At 38.2% G+C, this 8,270-nt stretch overlaps 1 pseudogene; it reads right to left on the bottom strand.

Moving 5' to 3' along the window:
- Positions 1-2,068: 2,068 nt before the first annotated feature.
- On the bottom strand, positions 2,069-2,174 carry LOC118759209 (U2 spliceosomal RNA; annotated as a pseudogene).
- Positions 2,175-8,270: the final 6,096 nt, after the last annotated feature.

Genomic DNA, 8,270 nt, shown 5'->3' with positions numbered 1-8,270 from the left:
TCTTCCTAATTATGCCACAAACTCCAGAAACAGGCTCTGTGCCATATATATCTTCTGAATCACTGCCAAGCCCATAGTTAATATTTGGATGAATAATCTTTTGATATTGTGACTTAAAGTTCATTTTCACCAAATATTATTTTGAAAATAAATATATGTGGTGTGTATTAGATTTCACTTTTCTCATCTATCTGACTTGTGCATTTATAAGGATTGTTTATTTTCACCCTATTTGAAAAGTAGGGAGGAAAAGATGGAAGGAGGGAAGTGGGAGAGGACACACAGACACACACAGACGCGGAAAGAGAGAGAAAGAGAGAGAGAGAGAATATTCCGTGTGCTAGTGTACTCCCCAGATGCCTGTGGCAGATAGCTTTAATACATCACCTGCTGCTCCCCAGGGTATGCATCAGCAGAAAGCTGGATAGGAAGCAGGGGAGCTGGGGCTTGAACTAGGCACTCTGATATGGGATATGGTTGAACTTCTCATATTCTTCTAGAATTCCTGTTGAGTTTCTAGGCACTGCAATTGTTCCAGTGTGTGTGTAACTTTGACCATTGTTTGCTGGATATTCGCTCTTTCTTGTTTCTGCCATGCTGATTGACAAATGGCTGCTGTCTTCTGCTCTGTTGGTGGTGGCAATGTAAGTTCTGTCATGAGAGGGGAACTTGAAGTAGTGTGCTTTGACTGGTTTACCTGTGGTGGTTAATGTGGAGATGAACAGCAAACTTCCTAGCAAAGTGTATTAGGAACTTGAGGCAAGATTTTCCCTGTACATTTTTTTTTTTTACAATATTTAGATGTCTTCTGGGTCTGAGATTATTTTTCATGGGAATATCTAAAGCTATAAGTTCATTTGTTAAAGTTGATTTGTGATTGTCAAATTTTTCTTTTGTGCTTTTGTGTGTACATGAAAGTTTTCTAGGTTGGACTTTTTAAGGGAGTAGGTTCATCCAAGTTTTTGGTTTTAGATTGTAATATCTCCTGTTTATTTCCTTTATCGTTGCTGTTGATTTTCTTTCTTGTTTTACATATGCTTTATCATTTATTTTTATTGTTTCCTTTTTTTTCGTTGGTGGAGGTATTCAGAGCTGTGAATTTCCTGTGATTGTTGCTTTTATGCCCTCATAGGTTGACACTGCTGATTTTGTTATATTGTTTTTTTTTGTAAATTCCGTACTTGCTGTTTATGATTCTACTTTGCCCAAGAGCTAGTGACCTGGAAGGGCCTCATCCTTTATCTTTATGTTCTACTTTTTTTGTAAAATGACCAACGAACACTTCTGATGGTATTTCTTACTGTATGGGATCTGTAGATAGTTTTTTCTCTGAATTCATATGTGTGATTAATGGTTATTCCACATGCAGTTGATTAGAAAGCATGTTCTCTATCATCAAAGTATGTTTGATATGTGTACAAAAGTGAACCTTGTGTTTTTTAGATGTTCTGTAACTACCTTTTTGATTTACTTAACATGCTGTTCTAAGATTCATATGTTAATGTATGCTATTATTAGCATGTTTCCGCTTATTTCACCATGAATCCTCCTTCATTGTGAATTTATATACATGGTTGCTGGGTTATTTGGTTTTCAAGGTATTTATAACTGTTCCCTCCTCATTGTGGAATGTGACTTAATCACTATGAAAAGACCTTCATCTCAGTGAGAGATTTCTGGCTTGCCATCTCCTTTGGTTTTAGGATTGTAACATCTGTTTCTTTTAGCTCATACACTTACCCATTTTCTTTTTTCAAAAAAACATTTATTCATTTTTATTTGAGAGATAGATAGATAGATAGATAGATAGAGATCTTCATACTGCTGGTTCACTCCCCAAGTAGGTGCAATGAATGGTCAGATCTGAGTTGATCCAAAGCCAGGAAACAGGAACTTGTTCTGGTTCTCTCAGGTGGGTGCAGAGGGCCCCAAGGCCTGAACTGGAAGTGGAGCAACTGGAAAATGAACATCACCTGTGTGGGATCCTAGCACTACCTAGTGCATTTCCTTTTTACTTGATCATTTCAAATTGCTAATCTTTTTTTTTTTTCTTTTTTGACACCATTCCTAGAGGTACTGCTATACCAAGAGTGGATGGATAGAGGACATATCATATATTAAACTGAAAAGAGCAGACACTACGCTTAATCTTAGCCAAAAGTCTGAGAAATGATGAACTACTCATCTTAATTATATCTCTTATACATAGCAAAGAATCACATGTTTTATGTAATCATTTGGATATTGTTATTGATATTTAAGTTAAGCCTTTTCACATTTATTGATGTCTCTGTCATGTTTAGTTTCATTTCTGTTCTAGTACATGGTAATGATCAGGTTATGCTATTATGCTGTCTTTTCACTACTTGATATACCTGCTTTGATTTTGTTTAATTTTTGTTTTGGTACTAAGTTGGTACTTTGTAGTAATGCACACTTTATGTTGATGTCCATCGTTCTACTCTTACTGAAATTTTTATTTCTGTCACTTTTGAATGGTGTTTTTAGACTCCCACGAAATGCCTACACAGCTGTTAATGATATTATTTTATTTTCTGCTTTTTCCCTTCTCCTTTCACTTTTCTAGTTGCAATGATTTGCCTTTGTCAGAGTATAAAACATTTACATATGATTGCCTAGCACATAACATGTCCCTGTATGGTTTTTCCTCTGCAATGGAATAGATAAATGTTTATTTGTCCACTTTAGACATGTGCTCCATCATTTTTTGACTGGATGAAGCTTGTTTTTTTTGCTAGATTTTTTAGAAAGGGCCTGGGCATATTATTTTCTTCACTCTGATAGTTCAAAACTGCTTTTCAGTGAAAGAGCACAAGTTTGGTAAGCTATCTTTAATTTTTTTCTTTCAGTTTGATAACATGCTGTTCCACTGCTGTTTTGCTTTGGAAGTTGTTTTGCAGAAGGTTAAGGTCAATCATTTGTTCTTTGCTTTTGAAAATTATTCTTTATTCTGTCATTTTGCATGGAGGCCTCAAATAATGTTTATCTTGCTCTTTAAAGTCGAATAATTTTGTAAGGACAAGATGACAATTGATAATTTTATGCTAGACTCTCAATTTGTGGATTCAGATCTTTATGGAAAGATTTGTTGGATTACCATATTAAGTAGTAGTAACTTCTTTTACCTTTTTGAGGGAATTCATACCATGAATGTTTGTTTTTCTTCATTTTCAGTGACTTTATTTCTGACCTTTTATATTTATCCAATTTTCACTCTTTCTTCTTGATTTTATGCCTTTGTTCAGTGCTTCTTATAACGTGCTCATTCAAGACTATCCTGTTTTGCGTTTCTTATAATTCAGTCTTGTTTTCTGATATGATCTTCTGCTTTTCTATTTCTATTTAATTGAGTGATTCATTGTGCACAGAATGATTTGGATGTAGAAACCTTGGGACACAGGGAATTTTTTCATTATTTTCTAAGTCCTTGGCTTTTTTAGGCTGGTAAAACCCTTGTTGAAATATTTTAACTTGCTAGATATGAGTATGTGATTTCCTCCAATAATATCTGTCTTACAGGCTTGTAATAGATATTAAAGGAATCAGTAATTGTAAAGCACTAAGAATATGGTTTGGGAGGCTCTTTTTATAAAAGGCTAGAGAATTGTTGAATATTATAGTTAGTGGTGAATTAAGCCTGTGATTATAGAGTGGGTTGAAATTATGTCTTTGCAAAATTAAACAAAAAGGAAGGAAATTGAGGGAAGGAGATGGGGAGAGAGGGCAGTATAGTTATCTTCTTAGAACTATACTTATGAAATACACAAAGTATGTTTTTAAAAATTTTTTAAGAGGCTTGCAAATGCTAAAGTAGCATTTGCTCACATATCTGCTCACATATGAAAGCAATCATAGATGAATTCATGTAGATGAATGAATAGGTCTCTGTTCTAGTAAAGCTTTTTGTTTGTTTGTAAAACAAGGCAGGACCTGGTTCGGTAGCCTAGTGGCTGAAGTCCTCTCCTTGCATGTACCAGCATCCCATATGGTCAGTGGTTCATATCCCTGCTGCTCCACTTCCCTTCCAGCTCCCTGCTTGTGGCCTGGGAAAGCAGTTGAGGATGGCCCAAAGTCTTAAGACCTTGCACCCAAGTGGGAGACCTGGAAGAAGCTCCTGGCTCCTGGCTTTGGATCGGCTCTGCTCTGACCATTGCAGCCACTTGGGGAGTGAGTCAGCAGATGGAAGATCTTTCTCTCTTTCCTTCTCTCTGTAAATCTGTCTTTCCAATGAAAATAAATAAATCTTAAAAAACAAAATCCATAAAAAACAAGGCAACAGCCCATATTTTGGCCATGGGCCATAGTTTGTCATTACTTGGTTTAAAACAAAATTTGTCACATAGTAAGTGATATGTAAGTATTGGTAAATAAAACTAAGTACCAAAATAAGTTCAAACGAAAGAGTTATTTTCAAAGAGGATGGTTAGGGAGTCAGCATTGTGGTTTAGTGAATAAAGCTTCCACCTGGGGTGCTGGCATTTGTGTCCTGGCTGCTCCCTTCTGATTCAGTTCCCTGATGATGGCCTGGGAAAGCAGAGGAGAATGGCCCAAGAAGTAGGGCACTTGTGCCCACATGGGAAACTTGAAGAAGTTCCTAGTTCCTGGTTTCTGACCACCCCAGCTCTGGCCATTGCCATTTGGGAAGTGAATCAAAGGGATAGAAGATATTTTTCTCTCTCTTTCTCTATAACTTTTCCTTTCAAATAAAATAAATAAATCTTAAAAAATTAAACATGTATTGTTAAACAGTTGCACCACAGCTTTGTACCTATGGCTAATGCAGTGAGACATGGATCAGCATACATGTTCACACAGAGATGCCAGCCAATTACCTGTACGTGTTTGCAGGGCCTGGTCTGCTAAGGGTTAACTCCACAGCTTAGCTTGTTTTGCTAGGGGTAACAGGATGGGCAATCTTGGCCTGATACATTTAGCCCCTGGCTTGACCACAAGTTCCTGCTTCCCCTTTATTAAGATGCCCCCGGAGGAGCTTAGGAGTTGCTTGAGCATTGGGAAAATACTGGGAGGAACTAGGCAGAGTATAAAAGAGGCAGGCCAACTTCAAATAAATGGCATTCTGTTTATGAGAATGACCCACTGTGTGTTGTCTTTTTTGTAGCCCTAGTCCCTCCACTCGGCTCGGGGTCCACGGTGATGCAGGCGTTGCCGACACATGTTTACAAAGATGTCACACAATCACCTGTACACACATCATCCCTGCCCCCATATATGTTCATACAATTCCTGTGCACATATTTTCTTCATGTTGTAGCTCAATGATTTTGTTGAATTTATTTCTCACTGATTGTCTGTTATAGAACATGCTGAATTATACTCCCTTGTGAGCTAGCTCAGCATGCTTAGAAAGGGCAAACTAATTGAGGTGGGACTTGAATACATATCATCAGCATATGAAAATCATAGAACATTCATTGGAGAAATTATTCACAGTATTTTGCTTAGCTTCTTTGGCTTAACTGATTAATTTCAAAATTAATCAAGATGACAGAGGCTTGCTTATATAGGAGTATTGATGATCTGATAACTTTTATAAACATAGTTTTCAGTATCTCAGATTGTCTTTTTTTTTTTTTGACACTTTGACACTTAATGTTGGTTGATGGATTTTGGTTTGGTTCCAGATTTAATTGCACTTGAAATCTTCCTTTGGATTGTGTGCCCCTGAGCAGCTGTAGTATGGCAAGAGTGAATGAATCAGTGTCTCCAGTGCAGGGACTCGTGGCCTGTAAGAAGCACATGCATTCACGCACATGCACCGTTAGTTCCAACAGGCTCTGAAGGGAGCCCAGTGCGAACTTGGGGAGGGAGAGATTGCCCCTCTTTTGTTTGTACTGCACCAGGGACTGTGCCAGGTGCGAGTTTGATTAGTTCCTTTGGGTGATGATCATGACATTACTTGGTGCTGATGACATTGAAGAATAATTAGATTTCCCAGGTTCCTGAATCCCAGACACAGAGAGGTTGGTCTGTATCACAGGAGTTTTGGTCACCTAAAGCTTTGAACTTAGAAGTTTCCTGAGCCACAGGCTGACTTTGGCAGTCCCACCTGCCTAACAAGTATCATTTCTTCCCAGTTGCAATCCCTGGCAGGCCCTGACACAGCTAGAAAATTTGTTGACTGTAATCAGTGAGTCTACCAGCTGTCTTTAAAACAAGCTGCATGCTTATGCACTCTTCTCATCAAGTCAGCCTCAGAATAGAAGAGTTAAGTCGTTCATTCCATAATAGCTGGTCTGCCTTTCCCCCGGAAATCTAAAGGTGAAATGAAAGCCAGTTACATCCTGCTTTGAAAAGATGATCCATTCTCATGTTTGTACTCAAAGACATCTAGTTAGGTGCAAGATGATTTGCAGACTAATTTTTGTGCAGAAATCACCTTTTGACAGCAGATCAATAACAGTATATGTATTTGGTCTGGAGAGGAACAAGCTAGCACATCTTTTGTGATTCAAGAGAATAACTTAAGCATTGTTTCTCAAATTAATTTTGTAATGCTTTTACATAATTCAGGAGGTCATATGCAATGACATTTAAAGAGATAACAAACAAAATCTCCATTAATGGTTTCAGGAAACTTCAGTACGATCCTAAAAACAGCCACTTACTCTCTAATCAGCCTCTTCCAAACTGAGTGAAATTCAACAAATATTTGAGTAAAAGGGAGAAGGAGATAGAAGAAACTTTCATTTCCTGGTCCATTCTTCAAATTCTCACAGCAGCAATGGCTGGGTCAAACTGAATTTGTGAGTCAGGAACTCAATCTGGGTTGGTATGCAGCTAATAGGAATTAGCAATGGACTTAAACATAGATGTACTGATACGGGAGACAGCCAACCCAGTGGCAGCTTAACCACTAGGTCAAATACATTGGAGGTTACAGTTTCAAGCATGTTTGAAAGCATCTTTATTTACGGTATTTCTTTTCTTTTATCTTTTTTTTCCTGAATAATGGAGTCCTAGGCAAGCAAGGAATATAAAAAAGAACAGAGTCAATGTCTAGGACATGAAATGACATTGTGAAGCCGGGCTACTTGCCGATTCATATAACTTTGGTGAAAGGGAGAGGAAACATGAAATTTCCACATACAACAACTGTCTTCAATGGTAGCATTTCCATTGCCATCTGTGGATAGGACTGGATGATGAAAAATTTCATCTGTAGATAACAGTGGAAGTGAGTAAAGTTATTTTATCTATCTTCAAGGCAAGACAATGAATATTACTGAATAATTAAAATACTGAATATATTTTAAATGAGGAGCTAGGGGTAGCACAAGTTCAGAGAGAATTATTACAGAGCTCTTTTTTAAAAAGTGCATTTTCAGAGAAGCAGAGAAAGAGATAAAGGGACAAAGTAACCTTCCATTTGCTGGTTTATTCCACACATGACTATACTGGTTGGGACTGGGCCAAGGGCAAAGGCAGGAGTCACAAATCCTATCCAAGTCTCCAGTGTTTATAGCAGGGACTCAAGTACTTGAGCCATCACTTACTGTCTCTTGATGTGTTTACAGGCCAGAAGCTGGATTGTAAGTGAAGGCAGGACTGAATTGTAGGCTCTCTATATTGGGTGTGGACATCCATAGATTGGCTTAATCCACTGTGCTATAATACTCTCCAATGAGTTCTTAGTCTTACTTCCTTGTTCCTTTTGTTTCAGAACACTGGATACAGTAGGGGATGGCTCAAGTTTTAGAATGTTTGCCTTTCATAATTCTAGTCATTGATTTATTTTTAATTTTTAAGGTGAATTTGTTTGAAAGGCAGTGTTGCAGACAGAGAAAGAGACACAGAGAAAGAGACAGAGAGAAATCTTCCCTCTGCTGTTGCATTCCACAAATGCTGCAACAGCCAGGGTTGGACCAGGTGATAGCCAGGGCCCAGGTGCTTTATTTGGGTCCCCATGTGGGGGAAAGGAGCCCAAGCAATTGGGTCACATTGTGCTGCTTTTCTTAGCCATATTAACAGGGAGCTGGATTGGAAGTGGCGTAGTTGGGATATGAACAGTTGTCCATATGGGATGCCAGAGTTGTAGATGGCAGCTTTACTCCACTGTGCCATAATGACAGCTCCCAATATATCTGCTTGAGTACCTTTGTAGTATACATGGTGCTGTGGTTGGTGCTCTCTAAAACTCATGTTAGTGTGCCTAGCAAGATAGCCTTGTAGCTAAAGTCCTCTCCTTGCATGTACCAGCATCCCATATGGTCAGTGGTTCATATCCCTGC

Source organism: Ochotona princeps, chromosome 10 (genome assembly GCF_030435755.1).
Source record: "Ochotona princeps isolate mOchPri1 chromosome 10, mOchPri1.hap1, whole genome shotgun sequence".
Taxonomy (NCBI): Eukaryota; Metazoa; Chordata; class Mammalia; order Lagomorpha; family Ochotonidae; genus Ochotona; species Ochotona princeps.
Note: the sequence above shows the minus strand (reverse complement) of the source record. Positions and strands in the feature narration are given on the sequence as shown.